The 18,786-nt window shown below is 37.1% G+C and overlaps 1 long non-coding RNA gene across 2 annotated transcripts in view; it reads right to left on the bottom strand.

Moving 5' to 3' along the window:
* Nucleotides 1-709: 709 nt before the first annotated feature.
* The window catches only part of LOC140607486 (uncharacterized), a 117,693-nt gene continuing 99,616 nt past the window's right edge, over nucleotides 710-18,786 (bottom strand). Inside the window, exons 4-5 of one of the 2 annotated variants that reach the window (XR_012009483.1) lie at nucleotides 3,704-3,820; nucleotides 710-1,713 (exon numbers count right to left, since the gene is read on the bottom strand). This is a non-coding gene — a long non-coding RNA (uncharacterized lncRNA). The remainder of the gene's footprint in view (nucleotides 1,714-3,703; nucleotides 3,821-18,786) is intronic. The other variant, XR_012009485.1, reaches the window with a different exon arrangement.

Genomic DNA, 18,786 nt, shown 5'->3' with positions numbered 1-18,786 from the left:
AAAAATAAAACCCTGATAAAGGTGGGGGACCACCAGAGGAGGCAGCTCTCAGAATGTACAACATACTTCACTTTGAGAAAAAGGAATCAAAGCAGCAGCTCTAGAGACCTGAAACTAGAATAAGTACTTCAACCCAACCCTTCTCCCTGAATGTACAGGAAAACCAGTTTCACATAAAAGTGAGCAATCAAAAAGAATGGAGGTAAAGCACTGTATCAAGTTCTCATAAGCAACTATAGAGAAGATGGACAAATTAACACCCGTACAAATAATAAAAATACACCAGAACAAGTCTGCAACACGAATCAAAACTGTAGCCTACTCTCAAATAAGCCAAAAGGCACATAGATATAAGATAAAGAAGTACAACATAAAAGTAGGTGAAATAAGATGAAGAAAAATAAACTGCCAAAAAAATTACAGAAATGAAAACTAAGAAGAAACACAAGAGTAAATGAAACACAAAAGTTAAGGGAAAAAAAGTAACAGGTATAGAAAAAATTTTCTAAAGAACCAATATACCAGGGACACCTGGATTGCTCAGTGGCTGAGCATCTGCCTTTGCCTTAGGTCATGATTCCTGGGTCCTGGGATGGAGTCCCACATCAGTTCCCCGCAGAGACCCTGCTTCTCCCTCTGCCTATGTCTCTGCTTCTCTCTGTGTCTCTCATGAATAAATAAAATCTTAAAAAAAAAAAAAAAGAATCAATTTTTTTTTTCTCCAACAGATTTATTTGGAAAGGAATGGATTTTGAGGAGAAAAAACATGGGGCAGAGGTATGGAATAGAAAATAAATACAAACGTAAGCTGTTTTTTTAATTGTTTTATAACCACAACAAATTCGTACAGAGAATGCCCTGTACAAAACAACACAATAAAGGTTCAAAGATCGAGGTGTTCCCCTAGGCAAGGCTGAAGATTTCAGTCTCTGGTATTTGGAATTTTAGTCCTTGGTTTTGGATGGATCACTGGGTGTGTGACACAGTCCATGCTTTTAACCAGATTTGAACAGAAGAATGGCCACTTGGCCCAGGTAGAAGTAGATGAAGTGTTTGGTTTCATGTATCACATAACTACCGAAGTTCCTCCCCACGATGCAGTGCCAGGTGGGGTTGTACTTCTTGTCAAACTCCTTCTTAATATGGGCCGCAATGTCCTTCTCTTTGTTATATTTCTCCAACGCTTGAGTCGCACACTCCACCGAGTCCTGTTGCATCTCCTCTGACAAGCTTTCCATTGTTATGTAACAAATATACCCAAAACTTAGGGCTTCAAACAATAATGACATATTATCTTTCATGGCTTCTGAACATCAGAGAACACATAAATGAGATCAATTATTTCTACTCCGTGAGGTCTACAGCCTCAGCTGGGAGGATTTGAAGGCTGGAATCGACCAAACACTATTCCGTCATATGCCTGGCAGTCAGTACTGGTAATTTTCTGAGTGTCTGGCTGGGTCTATTGGCTGGAACAGCTGTATATGGTCTTTCCAGGTGGTGTGAGCCTCCTTGAAACACAAAGGCAGGATTTCAAGGACAAGTATCCCAAAGAATGCCAGGAGGAAGCTGCATTATTCCTATGGCCTAATCTCAGAAGTTGTAGAGTATCCCTTATTATGTCATCCATTGGTCAGTGTAGTTACAAGGCATGACCCTGATTCAAGGAGAAGAAACAGACTCTGCTTGTGAAGGAAAAGTGTGTCAGTCCCGCTGTGAGGAGGACATGTCGGGAAAATAAATATGCAGACATGACCATCTTTGGAAAAATATATCTGGACACAAGACCTAATAGAATTTCTAAAGTACGGGCACCTGGGTGGCTGAGGTGGTTAAGCTTCTAACTCTTGATTCCAGCTCAAGTTATGATCTCAGGGTTCTAGGATCAAGCCCTGAGTCACCTCTGCTCTCAGCAGGGAGTCTGCTTAAGGTTTCTCTCTGTCTCCCCCAGCTGACATGTTCACTAACACAAGCAAAGATAAATAAATCTTAAAAAATAATAATAATTTCTGTAGTAAACCAACACAATGAGACAAAACAAATTTCAAACTTTAATTGAAGAAAGCTTCCCTAAAAGTTTTACCTAAAATAAAAAAAGTGTTGACATTATGTTCTATAAGGGTACACAACTAGCTGGGGAAAAAAAAAATCAACCCAGAAGAACCCAAAATAAGACATTCTAGTAAAGTTACCAAACTATAAAGAAAAAAGAAAAAAATTCCTTTGGACATTCATGCAAACCAACCAATTCACTTATAAGGGAAATAAAGTGTCATCATATTTTTACACCAGTGCATTATTCCAGATAACAACGGAATAATATGCTAACTTACTATAGGAAAGAAAACATGAAACAAGAATTTCATACACAAATGGACTTTTTAGTTATAAAGCTCATAGATAAACTATTATGAGCATGCAAGGATTTGGAGAATATAGTTCCTTTGTGCCTTTCCAGAGGAATTACTAGAGAATAAGACATTCTAAATGAACCAAGAGAGATTGATATAAAGATTGGTGGAAGATACATTCTGTAAAATACAGATTCTGGCTGTGACTTTGTCTATCACAGAATTAATAGTAGTGTTAATTGGCATAAATATGACTTTAAAAATATCAACTTCTATGCTCCCAAATATAAAATGAATGATGATATGTCCTTGAACTTTGTGGCCTGAAAAGAATATGAAAATCCTTCCATGAAAGCACAGGTTCATCATTATAACTGATTTATATTGTGTGATTAAGATCCTAAAGCCAATATTTATCTAATTTATTAGGTTTTCTAATTAAAATGAGTGGTGCTTTCATAGATATCCTGAGGATTTCAAATTGCATAGGTCATAATGTGACTACTTAATGCAGCACTGAGGTCTTGTCAATGGACTCAAATTGACAAGAGCAACTAATTAATGTTACTAGAAGACAGTAATACAGCCATATTTGACTATTTTTTAATTGACTCTCAATAAAACTGTTCTCTCACTATCTTTAGTTGGAATATACAAAAAATATTCCCTATTTCTTCAAATTATCTCACTATTGCTTAGAAGGTATAACTATGCCTATTTTTAAATATCCTAGAAACATATATGAAGATCTCTTAAAAGGAAAAGTTGTGAGATGTTTATAACAAAATGTTCAATTTTATAAGCAACAAGATCAATAGCAATGGCTATTTAAGTTCATAAACTTCTCAAACTTTGAATAAGGGAAAGGAAACAGGTTTACACTGGCTGTTCCCTCTGTCCTGACATACTTCTTTCAGATATCCACCTGGCACACTTCCCCACCCCCTTCAAGTTGGCTCCTTCTAAGGGGGAACATCTAGCAGCACCTCACTTAAAAAGGAATTCTCCAACCTTACTCTCTGCTTATTTGTCTCCATGCTTTCAGTTTGATACAAAATACGTTTGTTTTGTTCACTACTATACTCCCAGTGCCTAGAAAAGCACCTGGCACATAGAAAGCGTTCAATAAATACATTTGGATGAAAGAAAAAATAGTGGGTCAGGGAAGGTTCTAGATGAGCTTTGTGATCAAAGGTTGAAAGTCATATGGCAAAGCAATTTTTGCCTTCCAAGCCCTGGAACCCTATCCCAAAACTTAGCAATTAGCTCTCTTATGCTTGTTATATATGCAGGATATTCAAAGATGTTACATTATCACTCAGGATCATACACTGTGTAACTGGGATACTTACTATGAGGCTACGTCTTCAGGTACAAATTCAATGTTCTTGCCACATTAACAGATCCTTCTTAGTAATCTAGTTAGTCACTGGAGTCCACAGATGTTACAATGAGCTTTAAAATCTCAACTACAAGGAAAATGGTGAAAATACTATAACTATAAAGTATAAAGTAAAAGAGAAAAAACAAGTATTTAATGGAACCGAGTGGTTCTCAATTGGGGCAGTTTTGAACCCCAGGGGACATTTGTCAATGTCTGGAGACATTTTTGTCGTTACGTATGGGAGAGTACTACTGGCTTCTAGCAGGTAGAGGATAAGGATACTGCTAAATGTCTTACAGTGCATATAGTACATAAAATTAGCAGTCTCCAGATGTCAAGAGAGCTGAGGTTGAGAAGCTCTGACAATCTGAGACTTATGTACACCCAAGAAGGACTAAGGCACCATGGAATCCAGTATAAGGGATAGAACTATTCTTACCACATTACCTTAAATCATTTAGTTCACTGTTTTCATTTTAAATGTTATTCTTTAACCAATGTACTGTGCTTACATATAAAACCCTTTAATTGGTATTTAATTACTGTTCAATTCTTTTTCTTGTAATTAACTCATTAAATGTCTTACTAAGTAAAAACACTAAGCAAATGAGCTAATTAGTGTCTAATTATCGGTTACTAAAGATTACTATAAATGACTTACAAATGGCTAGCTTCTTTACTACTACTGAGAATTTCAATTGCTAACCCTAAGTAATTGACTGCAATTTATGTAGCTGGGTGTATATGTAAACTGCATGACTGTTAAAGCTGAAGCAAGAAACCTTCATCATTTTTCTGGGGGAAGAAGTACATTAGCAAAAGGAATTTTTGGATTCATGACCACATGCCTCCATCCTGCGGCAGAGCGTGGAATAAAGAGTGGCATATTGGAGACAGAAAAGAAACAGACTGTGGAAGGACTAAACTAAGTTAGAGATTCTGGCTTAGCCAGCACTGGAACATTGAGAGGGAAGCTCTAACTTAAACCAGGGATCAAGAGTCAGAGTCTAACCACTCCAGAAGGTAGGTTTTATTATTATGAACTATTTCATTTATATTACTATCACCTGCTTTTCAAGTGGAGAAACTAGGTACAGAGGGGTTCAGCTGCTTGCCCAAAGACACAGAACAAGCAAACAGATTCAAACCAGCAATCTAGCACCAGAGTTGTTCTCTTTTTCATTAGTAAATGACGCCTTCTTCCTACTACCATGAAAACCCATCTGCCTTTGGCTCAGGATGTGATCCCAGGGTCTTGGGATCAAGTCCCACATTGGGCTCTCTGTGGTGAGCCGCCTTCTCCTCTGCCTATGTCTGTGCCTCTCTCTCTCTCATGAATAAATAAACAAAATCTTAAAAAAAAAAAAACCCAGCATACAAAACCTACCATTGCATAATGAAGTGGATAGGTTTGTTTCATTGTTGAATTTAGTTTCTAATCCTAAAGAATGGTCAATTTCATAGGCACACTCCCTGGCCTTGAGACACCATGCCATTGGACAAGCTTTATTTTTTAAAATATTTTATTTACTTATTTAGCACATGTGCATGCCTGAATGGAGGGAGGGGCAGAGGGGAAGGTAGAGAGAGAATCTTAAGCAGACTAAGTAAACTGGGCAGAGAGCCCAACATGGGGTTCAATCTCACAACTCTGAGATCATGACCTGAGCTGAAATCAAGAGTCAGACACTTAACCAACTGAGCCACCCAGACACCCCAGATAAGCTTTGAATCAAATATAAATAGGCTTTAAATCAAATATGTAGCTTTAAATCAAATCAAGCAGATCTGGGTTTGGGTTTCCACTCTGCAGATTACTCTTCATGTGACTTTTGGTAAGATACTGAATCACCTCATTTTTTTTTCATCTGTAAAATGGGGATAATAATGCTTATTCAAAAGATCATCATGATGATTAAAAAAAGATCATATAAAATGTTTACACTAGAACCTGGCATATACGAGGTGTTCATTTACTTTTATTGCTATAGCAAATAGGAATCTGGAAAAATTTTGTTGTAATTATGCTAAAATGAAGTGTTCTATACCCTGTAAATCAAAAGCAACATAAGAGAAGTTTCTTGTTTCTGTGCAACAGAAGTTTTCTTTACACCTCATAATTGTATAGAGTAGTGGAATTTGTAATTAAGGGAGTGGCAAAAAAAAAAGGATAAAGAAATATAAGGAGAGAGCTTTGCAAAGTGGCAGAATCATAGCAAATGAGGTTTATCCAAGGTGCAATTATTGCTAATTGTAAAGAAATATAAGGAGAATTGCCATTTTTGTGGAAGCTAATCTACTCCTATTTCCTATGGGTACACCAAGAAAGAAGAGCCCATAAACTCATTTGCTCTTTCACCACCCAACATTTATTGAGTGCCTACTATCTACTAGGACGAAGATACTCACTTGAAATAGAAATTTTTAAGATAAAAGGAAATAATTTATGGTAGGAGACAATGAGTTTTTTCTATTCCACAAATATTTACAAAATCCTAGTAGTAAAAAGGCAGGAGAGACCATCAAGACCTCAGCCTCTTCTGGAACTTAGCATGAGCAATTCTGTGTGATGTAACAGGAGGCAGGATGCAAAGAGCACCTTCTTCAGATCTAGGGTATCACAGCAGTTTCTCAGTGAAATGCTCTCTAAATCAAATCTTGAAGGATAAGTAAACACTTCCTGAGCCCAGAGGCACTGTCACACTGTGGAAATGAAAATGAACACGTGGCTTAGAATCCCAGATCTGACAGTCCTACTCCCTGTGTAACACCAGGCAAGTTATTTAACTGCTCTATGCTTCAGTTTCCCCCTTTACAAAGTGAAAATAAGAGCACCTACTTCATCCTCCAGCAAAAAGTACTGAATACATCAATAAATGTAAAACCCTCAGAATTATATCTGACTCATAATTAAGTGCCCAATAAATTTTAGCCATCATTTTTAATCTTTCCAGTTTCAGTTCAAATGAGAAGTGAATGGCATGTACAAGGTTTCAGAGATGAGAACATGGAACCATTTGGAAAACTGCATGTAGATGGATCTAACCGGAGCAAAGCATTCCTCTAGGGGTGCAGATAGAGCCCATATCCTGAGGAAGAGGCCTGAGTACTTCTCTGACTAATCCAGATGTTATCATGATGCTTATGGGTTGTGGGAGACACAGAAGGAATTTTTTAAGCATGGATTGACTGGATCTAATTTCTAATTCAGTAAGAATGTGGAAAGCAGGCAGGCCAGAGGCAAAACTGGCTGTAAGAAGTCAGCTACAGTGCTACTGCAATTAGTTTCTCAGGTGAAAAGTTAAGGGTCTTAACCTACAGCAGTAGAGTGAGGAATGATGACTTTCTTGTAGGTAAGATGGTTGGGTTAAAGGTCTTGTTTTGACCTCCTATAAGACTGATCATAAATCTCTTACTCATATACTAGGGTTCACAGTATAAGAAGAAAGGTGTTTGTGTTTTTTGTTTTTTTTTCCAGGGCTTGGATAACGTGGCTTTTCTTTCTCTTCCTGTTCCTCAGTAGACATTTACTTTCTAAATACTCCCAAGAATGATGCATTCTAAATGCTTGTAGACTTAGAAAGAATTCAGAAGAATCACTGGTCTCCATGGGCAGGCCAGCAGTCTACTTCTACATAAGACCCCTGAATAGAAGCAAAAGTAAATAGACATACATTGATTTATATCCCCAAGCCTGCCATATTACCAAGTCTACCTACCATGTGTTATAATATCTCCATGTACCATATTTCATTACAAGAGGTGGGAACAAATTTACTCAATCTCATCCATTCCACTGAATTAAATCATGTACTTTTGAAATATGCATCTTAAATTACTAACAACTTGGGTTAGTGCTGTTTCCATAAAATATGCTAATACTTAGTTATGTTTCAGAGAAAGAACTAATTCATCAAGGCTAACTGAATGGTTTTAGAACTTCCTAAGAAGCGCAGATGAATGTGATTTCAGAATCATTTATTGTTAATGTGCAGAGCTAAATTTGTTGGCAAAATTCCTCTGGTATTCTTGGTGAATGACTCCAGGTGCAGTTATTAAGGTCAAATATTATGGTGTCACTGTCAAGATTTTTTTCCTATAAAAACTAAGGGAGGATTACATGTCTCTTAATATACAGGTCCCTAATGAACTATGTCCCACCTGCAGCTATTAAAGCAAGATTCATCTCAATAAAATGTGTGCTTATCAAAGTTCCAATTGTAGTCGTAAGAAAATCAAAGATTCATCACTTATAAAATCATAAAATTAAAGGGTAGAAAGGAAGTTGCATAGCTTATTCTCTATTCCCTTGGCTCTAGATGAGATAATATGTAAAACGGTATACTTCCCTTTGGTATGTGAAGGCCATCTGTGTGACACGTCTCCTCTGAGGGTCAGGGTTGTTTCAGCTGAGCTGGTGGGAAAGGCAGCTGCCCCCTCTTTTTCTCACCATTCCACCTGAAAATTCTACCTTTGGGCATCTGCCAAAGATGCACATTTGGTCAAGAAGCACAACCTTCCAAGGAGAAGGACCATTTATCTTATCAAGGGTATTCAAGGATTTGTACTTTCCTGCTCCAAGTTCTAAACAGATTTATTTAGGACCAGCAGGAAGATGATATAGGACAGTAAATTTTCCAAGACAGCCCTTCTCTGAAAGCCTGTTCCAGAGACTGACAGCCCTCACAGTTTAGAATCTGAGTACAATCTGAATGTATGCCAAAAGGATTTAAAAAAAATATATGTCTAATCTTTCTCCTTTTTTACAATTAACAAACCCAGTGATATGAAATGACTCCCTTAGGTTAGTTAACTAGATAAAGGTAGACCAAGGATTAGAACTCAATTATCGTACACTGTCCAAATAATCTACATGGCTTATGTAGTGGAATATACTCCTGCTTTTACATCTCTTTTGAGGATTTTTATTTTCCATTTCAATATTAGAGGAAAGGGGATATTTGGCAAATTTAACCTCTGATTTGCAGGATAACTGGGATTTGAGGTAAATGGAGCAAATGTTTACAAGTTACTGACTGACTACTGAATTGTTTTACTACCTCAGATGATATGGCCAAATGCCCCCAACGATGGACATTTCTTGTTTTAAAAAAGTAAGGATCTCAGCAATACAAAGGAAAATGACACTGAATCCCCCCCATGATTTCTGGGTAAGTACATTTGGCACTGGTTCAGAACAGAGGACAAGACTGAATATGCATAGCTAAGAGAGCATGAGCTTGGAACTTTTTACAACTCTTCAGGAGTCTAGAGGAGCAACAAGGGAGAAGCAGCAATTATAGTTTCTAACTCCTATGCCACTTTCTCTCCCTCAGCCTTATAAAATAATCAAATGTACCAACCATTCCTTTCCTAGCTCTGCTTGATATTTAATTTAGTAGGGACTTGTGCTAAGGGCTGCATGCTTAAAAGGATTTATGAGCAGACTATTTGAAAGAAACATTATAGTTTCAGAATTTCAACTCAAACCCACTAAAAAGAGTGTTATTTCCTTGGAATCTCAATTCCTGCAACAAGGAAAACTGTGGAAATCAGAACTACTTTACCTAAAGGGCCCTTTGTGTCCTCTGCACATCTCCATCAGGACCACACATCGTGACCACTAGAAATATGTTTGAGAGTGAGGTGGGGGAATGGGAAGTGAGCAGAAGCTCAGTGGTTAAAGTCACTGAAAAAAAAAAATCACTTAGAGATTTCTACTGGTGTTGGCAGGTAGTGGGAAGACTTATAAAGCTAGATAAGTAGCCAAGAAATGGATTTTTTTAACCTTCCTATTTAAAGTATTTTAAAATGATAAAATGATAAAGAAACCATAGACTGAGAAATGTCTGTCAGGTCTAGTGGCCTTTTAAATATATAAGAATGGAATCTGGGCTATAGCCAAATCTGATGAACTTTCAAATAGGTATTTAATTGAAAAAAGAAAAAACAAAGATTGCTATAAATGAAACAATCAAGAGACAGAAAAAAAAAATCTCTTTTGTAGCTCTAGAACACTAGTCTGAATGAGGCTAGACCAGAAGTCAGCAAACTACTTATGTATAGGATCAGATAGTAAATATTTTAGGGTTTTCAGACTCAATCTGTCACAACTACTCAACTCTGCCATTATGGTGTGACAGCACCATAGACAACTTATAGGCAAATGGGCTTGGTTGTGTTCCAATAAAAATTTATTTATGAAAGTAGGCAGTGGGGTGAAGTTAGCCTTCTGGTTGGCTGTAGTTTATGAACCTCTGGCCTAGACTTTGGTACCAGGCTGGCTACTTAGAATCCTAAGGGCATTAACACTGAGGACCTGCTGGGCCATGTGTGCACCCAAAATCAAAGAACAGGAACCAGCCACTCCAGTGAGACTGGTCTAAAAGGGTAGATAGTCTCAAGAGGAGAAAGTGACAATAATGCTTTTCAGTCTCACTATTCAAATAGAGGAACTATATTCCTTAGTCCCTGAGTGATTTGTTTACATTAGCTTAACAACTTAATCAAATATATCCAACATTTCAATAGTTTAATATGATACAATTTTAAAAAATCCTAAGGGCAAATTTCAAACTAAAATGTCCAAAGAAAAGGAAGATATGGGTGTTAAATGGAGGAAATTGAGTTTCCATACATGCCTTGCTGACAGATGCCAAATAAAACTTTGGAATATTCCTTGACTTTCTCTTAACTTGACTGAGATTTTCTCCTCTAAGATTCATGGATTTATGAATTAAGGGTCTACTTCTGATGTGGTCTGCTTTAAAGCATCCTAATTTGTCAATAAAAATTGGATATCATACAATTGCAGAGAGAGGTAAGCTAGTGATAAATCCATCTTAATCTCTGAAGGAAAAAAAAAATCACAATGCATTTTATAAACATGAGGCATAGAAGTGGTGAAGACTGGCATTGAAATAAGAGACTAACAGACTTCACTAACTTTTCTCAATCCTCTCCCATGAACCGCCTTGTAAATTTAAAATGCAGAAATCACTAGCACATGCTTTAGAGTTTTTATTGGAGGAATTATGTCTTTAAAATTCACACACCATTTATCACTTTGTTTTATGCAGGGGAAAGGAAATGCCTAATGTCCATATGTGTTGTCATTTGTTAAAGGCTTTCCTTAGATATGATGATAAATCAGTCTCCAGCTGTGTGTCAGCAACACTGTCAGACCAAGAAAAGGAACCCGAGCTGCTTTTCATATTTTCAGCTTCTCTTAAACAGAATTTACTTCATCTTCATAGAATCAAAAACCTTAAAGGGAGAAGCTTTAGCAAGTCTCCTCCTTTATCACCTAAAATATTGCCCCTTGCACATACTGGTCTTCTTTTCAGTGCTATAAAGGAACTTCTCTAACTGCTATAATAGTTTCTCTTAGTAACAAAACTCCAACTTTTCTGTTTTGCCTTTGCTATTCATAAGCTCTGATTTATTCTAAAGAATTTCAAGACATTTTTAATAGACTTTCAAAATTTCAAATGAACAGAGTATTTTGAGAATGTAGTTTGTTTTCTTTTATTGTGAGAGAAGGCACAACTTGGATTTCTAGATTACAGAAAAAATAATCCCCCTTTGCCTAATTGCTGGTCATCTGATCTGGTCATCTGATCTTTATCTACAGTTTATTCTTGATCCTTCATCTACAGCAAGTGTCCTTGTACTTGCCACATACAAAGAAACCCTCCTTGTCTGTCTGGTCCCTCTTTAAGGGAATCATTTAATAGACCTGTAACGCCATCATACTCATACAAAAGGCAGTGCCAGGTGTTTCTGTATTATGAGGATGACACAAAAACTACACCCTTTTCTAGTGCAGCTATGAGTCATCAGGGAAAGAGTTGGGACTCAGAGCTAGATCTTGAATCAGACAGCTGTGGCTATGAAATTTAGATCTGAGAAAAGGGAGATTGTAATAACATGTACCTCAGAGAATTAAAGGAAATAATTTATGTAGAAATACTTTGTAGACTGTTAGCACTAATCTGTTATTGTTGGCCTGACAACTTTCTTTTTCTGTACTGGGAAAATCATCTCATGAACATGGCCCTACTCTCCTTTGAGCCAGACTGCATTGGATAGGAACAGACATGAGTTTTGTATCCTCCTCAACATTTTCTGGCAAGTTTTTTGCCTTCCATGCTGTCTGCAGATCATGTCCACGTGTACTTCCTAGCCTACACTGATGTTAGCCTGAAATGGTTGGAGTAACAAAACTCTATTTAGCCATACAGCCAGGGAGGAGGAGGAGGAGGAAGGAGATGGGGGCAAAGAGAGGGGACCAAGAGGTTAGAGAATAAAGGAAGTTTTTAAATGATGCTATGCCAGAGACAAATTATCTCTGTAGAGGAGCTTTTCTCAAGCTCTCTCACACTTAGAAATGTTTTTGTTCAGTCCTACAGATCAGAGATCAAGTAGAATACAAACACATGAGGAGATGGCATGTTAAAGCTAATGCCAACAAGAAGTTCCCAAAATGTGGAGACCGAGATGAAGACTCTACACTTCAATAGTGAAAGCTGAACAACTGTTAGCTATGGTATTATGAATCTTGTGTATTTTAATATTCTCCAACAGTAAGAGGTAACTAGCCCAGCATAAATTGTGTGAGTTAAGACCTGCCTGAAATCAGAAGCAACCCCTCCTTAAGAATAGTGAAAGAAAGCCAAATAGGGACACCATAAGCACATTAACTTTTCCTTAGTGAAGAGGATTAGAACTTAACCTTAGAATCACCTTATAAAAAACACATAAAACACTTTATAGAATTTAATTTGATTTATATAGAGATGGTTATGCTTCTAGAGTGAGTTTTGCTGCCTGACCTGAGTTAAAAGCAAGTAGTAGTCAAAAATCTGGTATCCAGAATTGGCAAAGGAAGGAGCCCTATCAATCCTAACAGAATTATGCCATCACGTATTTTTCTATCTAGTTTTGCCACATTTTGTGCTTACTGTGAAATGTTTTTCCAACTCTTCTTTTCAAGTATTGTCAGAAGAAACTACTAGACTTTGGAATTTTCAAATCATGGATGTTCATGGTTTGGTGCAGAGTGGTGTCATAAGAGGATTATTTTTCAAATAACATAAACTCAAAATCCTACAAATGAGAGCTCTCAGTAAGAATTATTGAGAGAAGGAAAACTATTTTCTGAGGGGGTATGGCCTCTTTGATGAGTACATCCCACCTTTGATCCTGATATCAACCATATACATTCTCCAAAGACACTACTTTTATTGGGATAGACTAGAATTCTTAAACACAACTTGAATAAAATTAAAGAATTAGCAAAACACAAATGAAAGCACACAAATGTAAAAACAAAATCAGCTTAGAATCCAGTGAATTTAACAGGCATAGTTCTATACACAGAATTTTTTTAAAAACTAGTTAGAACTGGATTAAAATTCTGGCTCTATTATTAGCCATGCAATATTGGAAAAATTTCCATGAATATAATTTCCTCGACTTAAAAAAATTACAGTATTTTTTCATGTTGTATCACATGGTTAAGTCTCCCAATAATAGCTGAATAATCTAGAGGTTTACATTTGATCTAAAATAGGCTAGTCAAATGCACTCTTCTAACAACTGGTAAATTTTTCATTGAGACACAAAGATTGAAAGTGTGAAGTACAGTAACATTTATACCATTGAAAAGACCATAAACTCCTACTTCTGAGATACTAGGGGCTTTTTTTCCCCTTGCTCTTCTATAGGTATGCTTATTTCCTATGACCCTATGAGATACACAAGAAACCTCCCAATAATTGTCTATGGATTTTTGTGTGTATGTGGCCTTAGTAGCCATAACTTGCTTTCTGATTCTTTTGATTCTTGTAATCAGAAGAATGTTGAATCAAAAAGATATTAGGAAGAATATTGCTACAAGTAAAAAAAAATTTTTATTAAAGTCCGATTTGCCAACATATAGTATAACACCCAGTGCTCATCTCATCAAGTGTCCTCCTCAGTGCCTGTCACCAAGTTACCCCATCCCCCCATCCACCTCCTACAAGAAAAAGTTTCTGAAGTGAGGAATTGCAATAGCCCTCCCATGATCCTGAGCTGGGAAGCCTATGATGTAATGCCACAGCAGTTGATTCAACAACTCTTGGTTATCCAGGCTGTGATCCAGGCTGGCCCACTGAATCATCAGATCTTAGAGAATCACTAGAAGTGATTAACCTAATTCAGGATAGGATCATGAATTCAACCCTAGGACCTTTGAATCTGGGGGAGAAAGAATCTTTCTAGTGGCTAATGAGGACATGGAATGTAACACTGGAGCTGCTAGTGGCACTCTTGACACCTTAGAGAACCTGCCTAAGAAGGAATCAACAATAGAAAAGCATAACCAAGAAATAAGGGGAATGGCACTTTGCTTGAGGACTTGGATCTAACCAGGCCTAAATTATCATCTTGATACTAGTCCCTGCAGTCCTCTAAATTCTTTATAAAAAGAACTTCTTTGACGTACTAGATAATTCTATGACTTGTTAAAAGCTTTTAGCCACTAACAACAATGCTGGCTGAAGAAACTTGACAATACCATAACAATCTGGACATATGTGCAACTGCTATCTTTCAAATGATAATGTATAAGTGTTTAAGTATCTAAAGGATTTTTAGAGGTTTGGGGTTGTTTTTATTTTGGATTTAGCCCCACTGCCTAAATGCCTTGGCCAAACTTGATGAGCTTGAGTTACCTCATTCATACGTAGGTGATTCCATAAAAAAAGAAGGTCCATCTCCTCTGGTAAGGTAAGAGGACCTACACCAGCCTGTCTACTACGCCTGCTGGAAATGACTGTCTGAACAAGTGTTTTCTCATCTTGTCAGAACAAAAAATGACCCAACTTTTTTGAGGAATGAGGACCACAGATTGTCGGGACACCTTCACCATTTACTTGGCCATATTGGTGAGATTCTATTGACTCTTAATTATCCTCTTGCTGGAATGCTTTATTTTGTTTCCTGTTTCTAAGAAAGACAAGTGGTTGCCTTAAAGCTTGCTTATAGTTTATCTGAATTAAGTGATTCTATTTCTATTCTACTTATCTAGGAGAAAAAGAATTTCCCCGTTTCTGAAATTAGAAAATTTGTTTCTAATACCACTAATACATAGGCTTATGGCCTAGATTTTTCAGGCACAGGAGCCATTAAATTCCCATTGGCTCCAACCAATTTGAATTTTCTGTAACTTACTACCAAGAGAGCCTTGACTAATACACTACCTGACCCGCAACATTAGGCTTATCTAGCCTTCTAGTCCTAGACAAGCCTGAATAGGATCTGTGTTTTCATCCTCATAGCTCCTTTGCTGATGAGTCTCCTGTGTTCTAGTCTTCACTCATCCCAGTCTTTATAGGAACAATGTAGTACATTAAAGTGCCCACTAAAGTTATATGTATAATGTCAACCCAAATCAATATTAACACAGATTGGTTTTAAACATAAATATTTTGATATTCCTAAAAATATTGTCCACTTAAGGGTAGGAATGATACCCTATTTGTCTTTATATGCTCCATATCTAGGAAAATGCTAGACACTGATGCTACTTGCATCAATTAATGGAGATGAAATGAATCAGAAAAATTCAGGCAGTGGGGAGAACTGAAGTGGGTGACTGCTGATACAGAGTCCCTGTAGGCTATATAAAAATGTTGCATGAGAAAATTCTTTTTCTAAGTCCAAGGCAAAAATCATATCGATGAAGCGCTGTAAGAAGAAAATGGTACACTAGAGGCTGTACATAAAATTTGAAGCCCTAGGGAAGGTAGAATTGTCTGTGCTGGTTTAGGAGGAAAGAGAAAGACTACGATTTCAGAAATCATATTGGAAGAATCTGGACACCCTCAAATAATCATAGTAATCCAGCAGGGATAAGGCTTGGTTCTGCCCTGTTACGGAGGCTGCCATGTACATAATGTTCCCAGGGTTCACAGCAGTCGCCGGACAGTCAAAGGAGTCATACCCAAGGAAGGACCATGACTCCTTAGAGGGATGATCCCACCTCTTGTACATGCTTCATTCTTTATTCCATACCCAAGTATCTAAAGCAGAGGAGGTGAGGGAGGGAACAGTAAGAAAGACTTCTGAATAAATAATTTTTAAAGCCTGTGTTAAGAAAAAACTCTAGTCCATAGATAGTCCTAGGAGCAGCTTCTCTGTAACTGAACTAAAGGTTGCCTTAATAGTTAGACTGCTTGGAACAATAGGGAAACTAAGTTGTTTTAGTCCTATCAGCAAAATGGACACAACACTACCTACCCTGTTTTCCTAGAGTTATTATAAGGCCCAATGACAAAATTAACTTATGCATATGAAAGCACTTGGTAAATCTGAATGAGTTTCTTGATTACAGGTTTTATTAATGTCCTTCCTTATGCCTAGATTGTGTGTCCTGGCTTTTAGGGTTGGACACTGTGTAAGTCAAGCACCAATTCTGAATTGTTAGTGGAAGCTAATTGCTGCAAACAACAGCCCCCAAATCACAATGGCTTATCACAATCTCTCACTCATGTCACACTCCATAATGGGTGAGCAAGTGATTTTTTTTTTAACCCAGTCCCTTGTATCTCATGGCTTCACCCAACTCTGGGTTCATGGAGCCATCTCTTCTCTACCAGAAGATGGAAAAATAGAGGACAGCCTGTGAGAGAATTTCATGGGCAAATGCACACTTCTGCTCACATTCTCTCATACAGAACTCCATCATGTTATTGTACCTGACCACAAAAGGATCTGGAAAGAGTAAGCATGTTGGTACCCAAAAGGAAGAGCAGAATGTAGATTGTGAGCTCTAGATCACAGACACTCAGCCAAGGTACTAATGAACTTATGAACTTCTCCATATTTTATTACATGAAAAGATCCAACCCATCTATGTATTCCCACAGCTTCTGGTTTAGAGACCCACTATAAATCCTAATTAAATATACTATAATCTACTTAAATGCAGGAACTTTTTATCACTTCAGTCCCACAATGCTTAAATATAGAGGGTACTCAAAATATGCTAGTTGAAACACTAGAACTAGTCAAGTCCTTAATTCCACCTTACAAAATATTCAAGTCCAAAATTATCTGTGGTTTCTTAAACACCTCCCACAACTCCAAGTTGCTGGCAAGAAATGGTTGCCTAGCCACAAAAGTTATACTAAAACTTAGGGCTTTCTCCCTCTTTCAAAACCAGAGACTTTCATGACTAACACTGAGTTTAATACATAGTAGCACTAATTATAAATGTGGTGAGTAAGCAAGTGCATGAGTAATTGTGTGAGCTAACAGGCTACAGACCCACGAGCTTTATAAATTAGGTGAGTTTGCTATTCAATCATTCAAACATTTGAAAATCAGAAATTTCAGTTTTCAGTTTTTAGACCTCTAATTGTCTTGTAGGTTTTTTGGTCTTGATCCATGTGGGTCTATTTATCTAGTTCCCTGTTAACCTGGTAGAAGATAAAGATACCAGTTTTAGTCCTTGACTGAACACTAAGTCATTATATTTTTGAGCAATTTTGCAGTTCCCAGGACTGCCACCTCTCCCTCCTTGGAGTCACAGCCCTTATTTGTCACTCATTTGAGACTTTCTTACCCGCTAGCTATACCAGCTTATTGTCTTATTAGTGTCATCTTTCCAATCATCAATTCTTCATCTGGGGAGGGCTTTTCTTCTCAAATCAGTTGGAAACAGTATACAACTATGGCCCATATGTTCTTTGCTATTTCTAACAGTCACTTTTGCCATACACAAAGAACAAATAAATATTCCTGAGATTCACAGATGAACCTGTTCTACATGCAGCAGACACTAGCTCTGACCATGTGTCAGGGGTAACACTGAAGTATACATTAAGTCATAGCCCCTGACATCCAATAGCATCATTTAGTGGGAAAATAAAGATACTAAAAATTACCTACTATTCTATATAATAAGAGTTATAAAAGGATAAAGTAATATATAAAAGAAGTGAAGAAACTTAATAAACTGTATAGGTTAAAAAAAAAATCCCAGCTCCACCACTATTGGCTGTGTGGCTTTGGCAAACTACTTAATCTCTCCTACCTTCAGTTTCCTCATCTGTAAAATTTTAATAATGATATTTACCTCATAAGTTTGTAAAGAGGATTAAATGTGTTAACATATGTAAAATGGTTAGAATTGTACCCAATTCCAATAAATACCTAATGTTGTCTATTGTCCTGATTAGTTATTACTACTGTTTTTTATAAAGTACAGTGAAGATACGGTAGGTGATGTGCCTAAATCAAGGTGTATCTAAATGAGTATATATTTTCAAGTTTTTAAAAGTAAGATGGTTCTGGAGGTAGTTTAAAAGGCTCTGTGTTAAAAAAAAAAAAAAAAAAAGGCTCTGTGTATTTCCAAGTATTATTATTTACTGAATTAGAATTCTGTTGTTCTATCCTTAGATCTCAGATGAAGCCAGTATAACTTATCAAAACTCAGTTTGTACTGCCCAAATACATCGTATTTATCTGTCATTGGAATGGATCTGATAAACATCAGAATTACTGAATTCTTTCTGAATTACTACTGCAGCATGCTAACTCATGAAGTCTTCCAGTTACCAAGCAAGCAGACTGCTTTCTTTGCTGTTTGAGATGCAGAGATTCAAAGGTGAGATTCAGAGCTGAGTCGTTTGTAGAACTGGCAGGCTAGTGAGACTCCTGGGTATCTAGTCATATGATTTTATGGTATAGGATTATAGTTAGGGGGAAGAATCTAGAGTGAGGAGGCTTGAATCAATGACAGAGGAGAGAATTTGATATGGAGGGAATTGCTTGGCATCTGTCTCCCTGCTGGCCAAAGGATTTTAAAATTTGATAGAGAGATATTGCATCCAGAAGATCTGATAAAGGATAGGTGATATTCTGGGAACAAAATGTGCTTTTTCAAATGTTATGAAATGAGACAGAATTGGAGTGCCATTTTCATCACACCATGCCCACCACCAAACCCTTGTTCCACTGCCACATACCCAGGGTACTTTAAGTTCCCTCCTAGCACAAATG

Source organism: Canis lupus, chromosome 16 (assembly GCF_048164855.1).
Source record: "Canis lupus baileyi chromosome 16, mCanLup2.hap1, whole genome shotgun sequence".
NCBI lineage: Eukaryota > Metazoa > Chordata > Mammalia > Carnivora > Canidae > Canis > Canis lupus.
Note: the sequence above shows the minus strand (reverse complement) of the source record. Positions and strands in the feature narration are given on the sequence as shown.